The 11,991-nt window shown below is 43.7% G+C and overlaps 1 protein-coding gene across 2 annotated transcripts in view; it reads right to left on the bottom strand.

Annotated features, from left to right (window-relative positions):
• The window catches only part of IL1RL1 (interleukin 1 receptor like 1), a 56,605-nt gene extending 45,113 nt beyond the window's left edge, over positions 1-11,492 (bottom strand). For both annotated transcript variants that reach the window (XM_063339199.1, XM_063339195.1), the window contains exons 1-2: positions 11,339-11,492; positions 2,475-3,158 (exon numbers count right to left, since the gene is read on the bottom strand). The gene's annotated coding sequence lies outside the window, so the exon portion shown is untranslated. The remainder of the gene's footprint in view (positions 1-2,474; positions 3,159-11,338) is intronic.
• Between the last annotated feature and the right edge of the window lie 499 nt (positions 11,493-11,991).

An 11,991-nucleotide genomic window follows, 5' to 3' on the forward strand; every position in this document is an offset into this window, starting at 1 on the left:
TCTAGCTCAGTACTTCTTCTTAGTAAGGACTACTAAGAAAAATAAAGAGGAAGATCACATCCAACATACACCATAACTCCAACTCAGTGTTGTCCTAGCCCCCAATTGCTCTCAGCACCAGGAATTTCCTGAGCCTGTTATGTTTTGTCTGTTTATTCACCTCCTATTGCATCTCTCTTCCAAGTCTGGTCTCTCCAGGAACCCGTGTCGTCTTCCTACTTCCGCAGTGTCCTCTGGCAAGGAGTTACACAGGGCTTCTATCTCTTTCATGAAGATCCATCATCTTTTTCTCTTTAATGTGCTGGATAGACAGTGCTGAGATTGTGCTGAAGCTCGATAAAGGAATAGGTACAAACAGAAGAAAAGTTGTATCGGTTCCAGAAAACATCCCTCATCAGAAGCTGGTGTCTCAGACTATGCTGCTTACTGTGGGATACAACCTTTTTCACCCAGCCCCCTGACCTGAACTGAAGTCCATCAGATGAAACACATATAGAAAAAAAATCCTTAAAACCCAAATATGTGGCCAGAGAAGAGAGACGTTATCTCAGTGTGTTCCTGGCATAGTACTGCAATCTACAGTGGGGGCTACAAAGGACCATACTTGAGTGCTGGGAACAGTACAGCCACCAGAACACAGACCATCAAACAGCAGCTTAACCCTTCCAAGGCTGTGCTTTAGGAGCAATGCTTCTCATGCCATTCCAGTTATCTGCCCTTGCCTTCCCTGCCTCTCCTGTGCCAGAAAAAAAAGTATTTTGTGTTCCTAGATGGCAGACAGTTCAGAAAACAGATCTACCTAGGAAAAAAGATGGCTAAGAGGAACAACAAAAGCAGTTATTTTTCAGCTGGTTTGGTTCTTGAGCAGGTTTCACACACTAGCAGCTGTGCTGGCACAATAGAAAGGGCAGCCTTGGAGCGGGTGTGGGCAGACAGAGGGATCAGGACAGTCCAAACTAGTGAGGACAGCGAATAACCACCTGTCAGACCATGCCAGAAGAATAGCTAAGTGTCACAGCTCTCCTGATACCCAGCTGCACTAGATGGCAGCACCAGCATGATGCCTGAAGACATTTCTCCAGTAACTTCATGTTGCATGAGTGTGCAAACCAAGAACAAATGAAGAATGCTGTTTTCTTCAAGGTAAAAGTTGTCTGTTTTAATACCTCCCAGGGTCTAAAAATACCATAATATACAAAAACCTCTATTATTCTTCTACCTTTATTATTCTTCCGGGGGAGGATGTGGTTAATTGTGTTATGCTATAACAACAGAGCAACTTAGCATTATTATACATGAATGGAAATAAGCTCTGCTTTGTGTGGTTTTCAAGGCTTACAGAACAGCGTTTGCATTCTGACACTTCACCCTGGGGACTGACTTTCCCACCAATAGCAACAGACTTTGCAGGAAGCACAAAAACCTTTTTCACTCTCAAGAGAGAAGGTCAACAGCCTGCCTGCATCTGAATATTTGCTGAGTAAGCATGATAAAAGCATCTCACTGTAAATACACAACTTTATTTGACACCGATTGCTACGTGCCAAAAAATACTGGAGCAACACAGGCCAAACAAGCTACACAAAACCCAGCAGGTTTCACATGGGTTTTTGTTTGTTGCTGCAGAGGGGAAAAGGAAGCAAAATACTAAAGAAACATCAGGGTTCAGACACCAGAACGTTTTCCTGATCGAGGGCTTCAGGGGAGTTCATATTTCACATCTTGAGTGCTGGAGATAAAGTCCATGCAGTCTGAATTAGCCATGGCCCAGCAGCTGCAAATGTGCACAGCTCCCTGCTGATGTTTGTAGGCAAACAGGCAGGAGACGACAGCACATTGAGAGCTTAGAGCACCTCAAGACCTCCAGGACTGCTTATATGACAGTGTCACTTGCTTTTGTTCAACCACCACTCTGTTCTGAAACTTGCAACACTAAAACACCCTAGCGAGGCTTAGCTAACAGCTAGTGGGAACAAAACCCATCAGCCTGCCAGCACAAGGTGTCTCTACAACCAGCAGTATAGCTTGGTAAGGCCAGATAAAGCAAGATGGGAGAGGCTTCATGTAGGAGCCTCTGGTCTATAGGAAGGGCTGGTTTTTAGGGGCCTGCCTGCTCTTGGCTCCATTCCTTGGTCTTGAGGGAGTGCGTGAGGAAGCGTTAAGGATAGCAGGCCCAGAGTCAGACCTGAGACACTGCATGAGCAGCATACAGGATGGTCACGGCACAGAAGTGGCACGGCCATGGCACGGGAGCCAAGCTGGCTTGAGCTGACAGCAACAAGAGGTGCAGCTAGAGCCAGCACCCTTGGGAGGCTGTCCATGCAGGTGCAGCACCAGAGCAAGGGTGGCTTCAGCTTGGACACCCACCTGAACCCTCAGAAATGCCACCCTTTTCCCACAATGACAGAGCATCCTGCCAGAAGCTGGAGCACACTGAGGTTGGGCAGCAAGGTGAGAAGGTAGCAGCGACATACCCAGATGCTTCAGCAATTGGAAAGTCATCCCAGAGGCTTAGGGCAGCTGTTGAGGCATCAGTCAGATTTTCAGCAGCTCCTTTCACCGCTGTTGAAGACAGAACGCCTGGCTCAGTCAGCTGCTGGCCTGATTCTGCAGAGTGTTTCTTGTGCTCTTATCCAGTGTTTGTTGTTCCTCTTTTTTCCCAGCAGCCATCATAAGTAAACCGGGTCCTTTGGCTGCGAGACAACTCTTGGCTTGAGGAAGTGGTCAGCTGGAGCTATTGCAGCCAGCACGGCTCCCTCCAGCCCTTACAAGCCCCTGGCTGGAGAAACAGGCGGAGTCACAGCATCTGTAACCAAACTTCATCGCATGTCAAAAGCCTTGTTTTCCTCCCTGAGGCATTTAGGATCACCTGTAGGTGGGTACATCCTACTCTCCGTTATGAAATACAGGTGCAGGCTTTCAGTGTAGGTCAAAAATAACTGCTTCCACAGCTCCCCTTAAAAGCTCTGTACTTGCTGCTTGAAAATGCTTTGCTGACAACAAACCAGGAGCCTTTAGGGGAATAAAAAAAAAAGTCTGCTCTGCATCTAAGGCAAGGGAATTTCCACAACATCAGGTCTTGTGAGAGGAACGTGGTGATCCAGGAGGTGGCCTCGCTCAGGAAATCAAAAGAAGATCATCAGGCTGATTGGAGTTATCTTCAAAGAGAAAAGACAAGAGCAGTGAAATATGCCCATAGTAAGAAAATTTGTGATTAGAGAGAGGCACATACAGAGATAAAATGGCACTTTGCTGCTTCACATGTCCCAAAAGTAGCTCAAAATACGACATGTGATCCTAATCAGTAATTATGTAGGGTGCTGCTGGCTTTATTCTTCCTCACCTCCTCCCTTCTTCTCCCCCAGGCCAGGCCACAAAGACTTTATAATACTGCCAGGTCTAGGTCAATTTGTCTAAACACTTACAAAGCATTACAAGGATTTTTTTTTTTTTTCAATTAGCCTCTGAGATGGTATTTGGCTGCCAAAGAAGAAGTCATAGTTATTTTTAAAATAGCATGTTTTCTTTTGCAAAAAAAAATGCACTTTGATTTAAACCCCATTATGATATGGCCAAGAATTCTCATTTTATTTCCTATGAAAGACCTCCTCATACTATCCACCAGGACCCTAATCTGTAAATGGAGGTAGCCACTACCCTGTATTATTCACATCCTTAAGAGCAATGTATGTAATCACTCCCTTATCAAGTGCTCTATCCCAATTCCAGCTAGGACCTGTTGTAAGTCACAAGTGCAGACATATGACTGAGGTGGTTGGTTTTTTTGTAAGAAGCATCTGTGTGCCACCAAGCATGAGGTGAGCAAGAGGCAGCCTCTTTTGGTGGGTTTCAAGGAAGAGAGAGAGAGAGACTGGAGAAACAAGTGCACGGCCTGAATTCCAGATTCCTGAAGCCCCACCAAACCCACTGAGCCCCTCTCCCAGCCTCCCCCAGCATACCAGTGACTGTTCATAGCCTTCCCATAGCTGGAGCAGAAACTTTCAGCTTTGGCAGCACCGTTCATTTGAGGTCCACGCAAAGCATGCCTGGGGTCGCTTTTGGACCCTTGAGTCATCAGATGACCTTCATGTATCTTAATGCATATACTACTATAACACTTTAAGAATTGCCATCTGAGTGCTCGCTACAAAATCCAACTACTACTGAGAGATCCTCAAATTGATGGCAGCATTATGAACCACATTAATAGTAATATTATTAATATAATATTAATAATAATATTATTAAGACTGGCATTAATAAAAATACAAAATTTTTCTCCACAGAGATTTTGGCAAAGGTTTTAGATAGGCTTTGAAGCCACCCAGTTACTTCCATTTTGGAAACTCTCTTCAACTTACAAATCATATGGCTGTAGATCAATTAAAAAATAAAATAACATAAGGGGAAAAAAAAAAAAAAAAGGCTACGTACCAGGAAGGAAAAGAGGGTTTGCAAGGTCCCTTGGTGCCTGGGCACACCACCCAGGGCAAGGATTGGGGACCGATCATTTCAGGTAGCAGAGACACTGGCTGTGAAATTGGCCTCTCAAATCATCAAAGTCAGGGAGAACTGCCAGTGCTTCCTGCTCCTAAGAATGTTGTGACGTTCAGTTTCGGATGGTCTTCATGACACACCTCACTGCTCTTCTCTGATGGCAGCCCTGAGGCAATTCTTCTTCAAGGACTCCAGGACTACTGTCCATCTGCAGACTGGAGTCCTACAAACACTTCACATCCCAGCCTCCAAGATTTTCTCACCATATGACCATTGGATCCATTTGTTCACAGCTCAATGGGCTAGGTAGTTAAATTAGGCACAAATTCTCCATATATCACCATGTTAAGTAAGCTGTAGGACTCCCAGTTGCCTGGGGACCACACAGTTGGTAATGGTCCTCCAGCCATCACGCACAGTGGATCTGCTGGAATGCAGATCCCAGATGAAGTGGTCTCTCTGTTCATAATCTCTTTCTTAGAATAATCAATTGGAAGGGTTGCTCAACACAAAGCAGTCAGATCTAATTGACATATGCTGGAAGCCAATAAAGAAACACAGCTCTACAGAGGACACTCCTCCCCATTTTCCAATTAATTCTGAGGCACTCAATTAACAGATGTACAGACTCAAAGGACAAAAATATCATTTTCCACTAAATTCCCTGCTAGTGCCTACAAAGGATGGGGAAAACACTAAAAAAAATAATTACAGTATAATTCAGAACAGCAATCGTCAGAATATCTTCTTCTTTTGACTCCCTCTTGGTGGTTTGGATTGGTGGGTTTTTTTGGTGTTGTGGCTTGTCATTATTAGCAACAGAACTTCGTTATGATTTTATGTAAACAGAGTTGCTTTTTTTAAGTGGGGAGAGCTTCAGCCTCAGGCATCACTAGGTGGAGGCGTTGCACAGCGCAAGGCCGGTGCGGCTCCCTGCTGCAGGGATTTGGGATCCCCCACAGCCACTTCCTATAGCAGATGTTGCTACTCCCTCACCAAGCCTCGCCCTGGGACCCCTGATTTTTTCCCATCCTCAATTGTCTGCTCCCTTGGACGTGATCCTTTCCTCAATAAGAAGCCAGTTCACCTCCTAATTTAGGTACCCAACTAACTACATGGCCCAAGCCTCCACAAAAGTCAAACATGCCAAAGTTAGAGGTTTTTAGAAAATGACAGCAGACGGTGCTGGCACATCTTTGGCTCATTTAAATACATACATGCACCCAGCCATCCAGATCTAGGCTGAGGAGACATATTTTTATGAAAAACTTGGCTTTTCTTGCAAAAGTCGGCATGTGGTCTATTCTCTTCAGTCTCTAAGGAGAATCAAGCCCCTTTTACTCTAAAAATACAGGAATCGGAGCCAGATATCAAGCAGAACCAGATGTCACGACCCAGAAGAGAGCGTACACAGATGGTAGGGGGACATATGGCACACAAGTTCTTTCCCACTGTGAGTGTCCCTGTCAAGACAGCTCTTTAGCTTTTTCACTATTTGTTCCTGTAGACAATATGTAGGGGAATTAACTGCCAATTTTTTTTCTGTTTTAAAGGGACAGATGAATCTTCTTTTTTGTAACTCCCAAACACCCTGCTTATTTGCCATTTCAGAAGTGGGAGAATTCATAACCTCCTTTACCTGTCTGTACCTTCTTTGCTCCTATAAAGATGCATTTGTTCTGCCACTTCTCCTATGCTTCAGTTGAAATCATGTGGTTGTGGCACACCTTACCCAGAAAACACAGACCTAGTTGATACGATCTGAATGTGCTTCCCTAGGAGCAAGAGGTAGAAGAGTAGATAGCTCAAATTTCTTTCCAAATCCAAATGCTTGTGCAAGTCATCCACTTCCATAGCACAGAAGAAAAAATTAGTAATCCATATTTGAAAAAATAGAAAACAAACAAACAGTGTGGGTATTCAAAACAATGTGCTCAAAGAGAGAAAAAATATCTTCTTAAGGACTTGAATGTGGCCCTTTCAATCTCTCAGGTCATTTGTATATATTAGAATCATAGAATGGCCTAGGTTGGAAGGGACCTTTCAGATCATCGAGTCCAACCATCAACCTAACACTGAAAAAAAAACATCACTAAACCATGTCGCTAAGCACTAGGTCTACCCATCTTTTAAATACCTCCAGGGATGGTGCCTCAACCATCTCCCTGGGCAGCCTGTTCCAATGCCTGATAACCCTTTCGGCATAAAAATTTTTCCTAATATCTAATCTAATCCTCCCCTGGCACAATTTGAGACCATTTCATCTTGTCCTATCACATGTTACTTGGGAGAAGAGACCGACCCCCACCTGGCTACAGCCTCCTTTCAGGTAGTTGCAGAGAGCGATAAGGTCTCCCCTCAGCCTCCTTTTCTCCAGGCTGAACAACCCCAGCTCCCTCAGCCGCTCCTCATGAGACTTGTGCTCCAGACCCCTCACCAGCTTCATTGCCCTTCTCTGGACCCACTCCAGCACCTTAATGTCTTTCCTGTAGTGAGGGGCCCAAAACTGGACACAGTACTCGAGGTGGGTCCTCACCAGTGCTGAGTACAGGGGGGAGAATCACTTCCCTAGTCCTGCTGGCCGCGCTATTCCTGATACAAGCCAGGAAGCTGTTGGCCTTCTTGGCCACCTGAGCACACTGCCAGCTCATATTCAGCCAGCAGTCAACCAATACCCCCAGGTCCTTTTCTGCCGGGCAGCTCTCCAGCCACAATTCCCCAAGCCTGGAGCACTGCATGGGGTTGTTGTGACCCAAGTGCAGGACCCGGCACTTGACCTTGTTGAACCTCATGCCATTGGTCACAGCCCATTGATCCAGCCTGTCCATATCCCTCTGTAGAGCCTTCCTACCCTCAAGCAGATCAATACTCCTGCCCAACTTGGTGTCGTCTGCAAACTTACTGAGGGTGCACTTGATCCCCTCGTCCAGATCATTGATAAAGATTTTAAAGAGAACTGGCCCCAATACCGAGCCCTGGGGAACACAACTTGTGACCATCTGGCAACTGGATTTAACTCCATTCACCACCCATCCAGCCAGCCAGTATTTTACCCAGTGAAGAGTGCTCTCTTCCAAGTCACGGGCAGCCACTTTCTCCAGGAGAATGCTGTGGGAAACCATGCCAAAGGCTTTACTAAAGTCTAGATAAACAACACCCACAGCCTTTCCCTCATCCACCAAGTGGGTCACTGTCATAGAAGGAGATAAGATTTGCCAAGCAGGACCTGCCTTTCATGAACCCATGCTGACTGGGCCTGAGTGCCTGGTTGTCCTTCATGTGCCCCATAATGGCACTCCAGATGATCTGTTCTATGACCTTCCCGAGCATCGATATTGGACTGACAGGCCTGTAGTTCCCCGGATCCTCCTTGCAGCCTTTCTTGTGGATGGGTGTCACATTTGCTAGATGCCAGTCAACTAGGGCCTGCCCATTTTGCCAGGACTGCTGGTAAATGATGACAAGTGGCTTGGTGAGCACGTCCGCCAGCTCCCTCAGTACCCCTGTGGATCCCACCTGGCCCCATAGACTTGTGTATGTCTAGGTGCTGGAGCAGGTCCCTCACCATCTCCCTTTGGATTTCAGGGTCTTCATTCTGCCCCCTGCCCCTATCTACTAGCTCAGAGGGCTGGGTACTCAGGGAACAACCAACTCTACTACTAACGACTGAGGCAAAGGCGGCATTAAGTATCTCAGCCTCCTCCTCATCCTTTGCCACCATGGTACCGCCCCTTTCTAATAAAGGATGGATATTCTCCTTAGTCCTCCTTTATTACTAATGTATTCAGAGTATATAAACTAAGCAAGAAAGTGCCAAAGATCAAAATCAGCATTTGAGATTGGAGAAGAGATGAGGCAGCACTGGGGAGTGTTACCATGGACAGTGCAGGAAAAGGAAGCGCTCCCCTGATACATATTGCTGGTGAGATAAGGGAACGAGAGAACATGGATTTTAATAATTGCCAACAGAAATAAAGTCCATCAGGGAAACGGCTTAGTGAAAAAAAAAATAAAATAAAAAAATCTAATGACACAGTGTTCAAAATTTCCCTTCTACTACAGTCACTGCTGTGCTCAAAAAAAAATTAGGTCAAGATCAAATAAGTGGCTGGGGGCAAAACTGAACCAGAAAAATAATTTACATATCTAAGTCACCTGATCTGGAGCAGAAATTCCAAACCAACCTTTCTGGAGCAGAATATTCACCTTCACGACTTGGTGAGCTTTCTACCTTTCTTCAGGGTGAAATACCAACTCCTGATAGTCACCGTCATCGCCAAGCAGAGCTCTAGCTGCAGCTGTAACGCCACAGTGCTCTCTCAGAGGAAGTCACACATGAGCTGTACTTTTTAACTGTGCCACCTGATGCTCAGCAGATATCAGACTCCTTTTTCCAATCTATTTCAACATGGGAAGCAATCTTAAGAGTTGGCTGAGGACACAAGGGGTTTGTACTACTTTCTAGCTCACTAATATTCAGTTTATCTCAACAAATGCATCAAGTCCTGGTTTATATTATCCCACCTTAAAAGAGAACAAGAGTCAACTGGTGTGCTTTGCCTTTACTCTGGGGACTAATGAGCGTAGGGATGAGAAGAGGAAACTCTATGGCTCCTGTGTTCATGCATTGTAGCATCTATGACTAAACCAGAGACCTGGGAGTACTCTGGAGTAAGGCTGCTAGCCACTGATTTTACTTACATTGTAGAGCTTCAAAATACATGTAATATATACTTAAGTATTTCTAAGAAAAAAAAATTGTCTCTCCTTAGCCCAGATTTTTATAAACATTTATTGTATTCTGCCTGCTTCATCTGCAAGCTAACTGCAGCTATGGAAGGAGGTACAGTAGTTAAACCACCATAGCCTCTGAACAAAAGGCAGACTAGGCTCCTCCTTCTAGCAGAAGCTGAAGGCAACAAAGGAAAATATGAAATTACCTTTGTGTTTTTCCACCTGCGAGGATGCAATACAGAGGTAAATTAAAAAGAAAAAAAGAAGAAAAAGTCAGTCAGGGCTGTCCTGTGTGGGGCCATTGCACAGACTCCACGAGGTTGTAACAACTTTTTCTAGGTTTGGGCTCAGAGCAAGTGACCTTCCCCATCACACAAGCCTCTATTCATGAATTAATACAGTCATAGATGTGTACATTAAAACATGAAACAGGCTATACCTTGGCACTGACATAAAGGCAAGAAAGTGGGATATAGGAGGAAAATTATAAGAGGAGGAAAGTCTCCCAGAAAAAAACTAGCCTCATAGTATGGAAGGAAAGATGCAGTGGAATTAGAAAATCCGAGACAAGTTAATCATAAGGCAAGAAACGGAAGGGGCAATCTAGAGTGCCAAATAAATTGTCAGGAACAAGCCAGCAGAAGTAGTATCAAATAGTTACGTTTGAAAAGTAAAAATGGTGCAGAGAATGCTTTCAGTGTATCTTACACCACATAACATTCAGATCATTTTCTCTGTCAGCATAGATATACAATAAACTGAAATATATCTACCACATTGTGGTGAACAAATACTTTTTCAAGGATTACACTGCATTTGCCTTTTCCTTCTGGAGCTAACAAGTTTCCAGAAGCAGGCCTGTGGCCAACTAACTGTTTTGTTTTTTTTCAATACAGAGCAATCAGCAGCACATCTGTCTCTATGGGAATTTTATTGTACGACAAAAACCAGTGTTTTCCTACATGACTTGCAAAAAAAAGTTTCCAAGGGGAGTTTCCAAGGGGAGAAAACAGAAACAAAATTCAGTTTCAAAATAAAAAAAATGATAAAAGGATAAGCCACTTCACGTCATGCTACATTCAAGTAGTTAGCTAACAGCTAACCACGGTAACTGAAACCGTTCTCCCACACTTATTTTTCACACAAGAAAACTAAAATGCCTGAATGATCATACTAAATGTGGTTGTTTAAAAGAAAGTATCAAGTAGATAAATGCTGACTCACAATTATCTGTCTTCACTTAAAAGCCTTTAAGTCTCATTTAGTGTGAAAATGCTTGTCTTGAATATTGTAGCAAACATCTGAAAAGAACTATGAAAGAAGTGGTGACAAATCATAACTGCACATCGACAGAAGAAACAAAAAATACCAGCACAACTCCATGCAAATGAATGTACTCATCTGTAGTACTGCAAATCCTAGAATTATTGGTATTTTTTTATTTCACAGCTTATGAAATCAGGAAGTTGCAGTTTCTTTATTATTTCTCTCATTCTACATGGAAATAAGAGGGTTCTGTTTTTAAATACAAGTGGAAAAAAAAAATCTTTGAAAGAGAGTGTAGTTTTCAACAAGTCTACACACTCTGTAAAAATTTGACAATAATGATTATCTAAACTCTCTAGGTTCCCAAATTTATTTTTTAAAAGCTCCAGCCTAAACATTATGCATTTCCAAAGACAACTGTTTCAGCATCTACTAGAACAATAGTACTTCATCTGATGGATCTATCCTGTTCTCAGTTTTCATGGCAACATTTCATAAGTCTCTGGTCAATGGAGGCTGTGGAAAATTACACAGCTGTGAACCCCACAGACAGGATAATGAGACACTGCTCATAAGGACTATAGCTAAACCTTCTCAAAGAAAAAGGCAGCATGAAATGCTATTGCAAATCTTCCACGTTAAACATATGTTCCACTCCTGGACGTTGCTTTCTCTCCCAGCAATACAGCCCAACAAAGAGTATATTCTACAGCATACACGCTTCTGAGAACCAGATGAAAGGAATTCAGTGACAGATGCTATCCTAGCAATAAAGATAATGTAAGAACCTACTTAACTTCAACAAAGAACAAAAAAAAAAAAAGCAGCAAGCAGAACTCACATTTGCATTCAGATGCTGCTCTTCAAGGCTGGAGAGTGAAAATTCTTGCCACTTCAGATCATCTTGAAAAGGAAGCAGCATGTCATTTTCTCATGGTGATGCACACAGAACAATGGATGGGGGTCCAGAAATACCAAGCTACTCCCCAAGCAGGTTGATATTGCCACATACCACTAATTTTTTCTTACACAAGCAGACAAGATGTTATTCCTTGCCATTAGGTACTGGCCACTTTCCACTCTCTCCAGGATACTCAGCCCAAGCACAGTCCTTTGACAGATTCTCAGTGAATTTCTGTGCTTGTAGTTAGCACAGTTGAGACACAGAATGAGAACCCCTGGTTTCCAGAGTAGCAGCACAGTCTAGAAAGCTTCCATTTTGCAAGAAATCTGAAATATTTTCAGTTTCCTGACCATTTCAAGAGACTAAGTTTACAAACACCCCATAGACCAGACATCACGGAATTATTCAACAATTGTCTGAAAAGCCACAGATTCCATTCCATTTGCTGAACACACTTAGTACCAACTGTTCATCTGAAACACATTTAGTTTGTGAGGAGTTTTAAATATACCTGCTACATCATGTATTTTCCCAACCCCTTCAAGAAGCAAAGATAAGGCCTATTGATCAGGAAGAGACCCCAAAACTTG

This window comes from Chroicocephalus ridibundus, chromosome 1 (genome assembly GCF_963924245.1).
Source record: "Chroicocephalus ridibundus chromosome 1, bChrRid1.1, whole genome shotgun sequence".
In the NCBI taxonomy this organism is placed as follows: domain Eukaryota; kingdom Metazoa; phylum Chordata; class Aves; order Charadriiformes; family Laridae; genus Chroicocephalus; species Chroicocephalus ridibundus.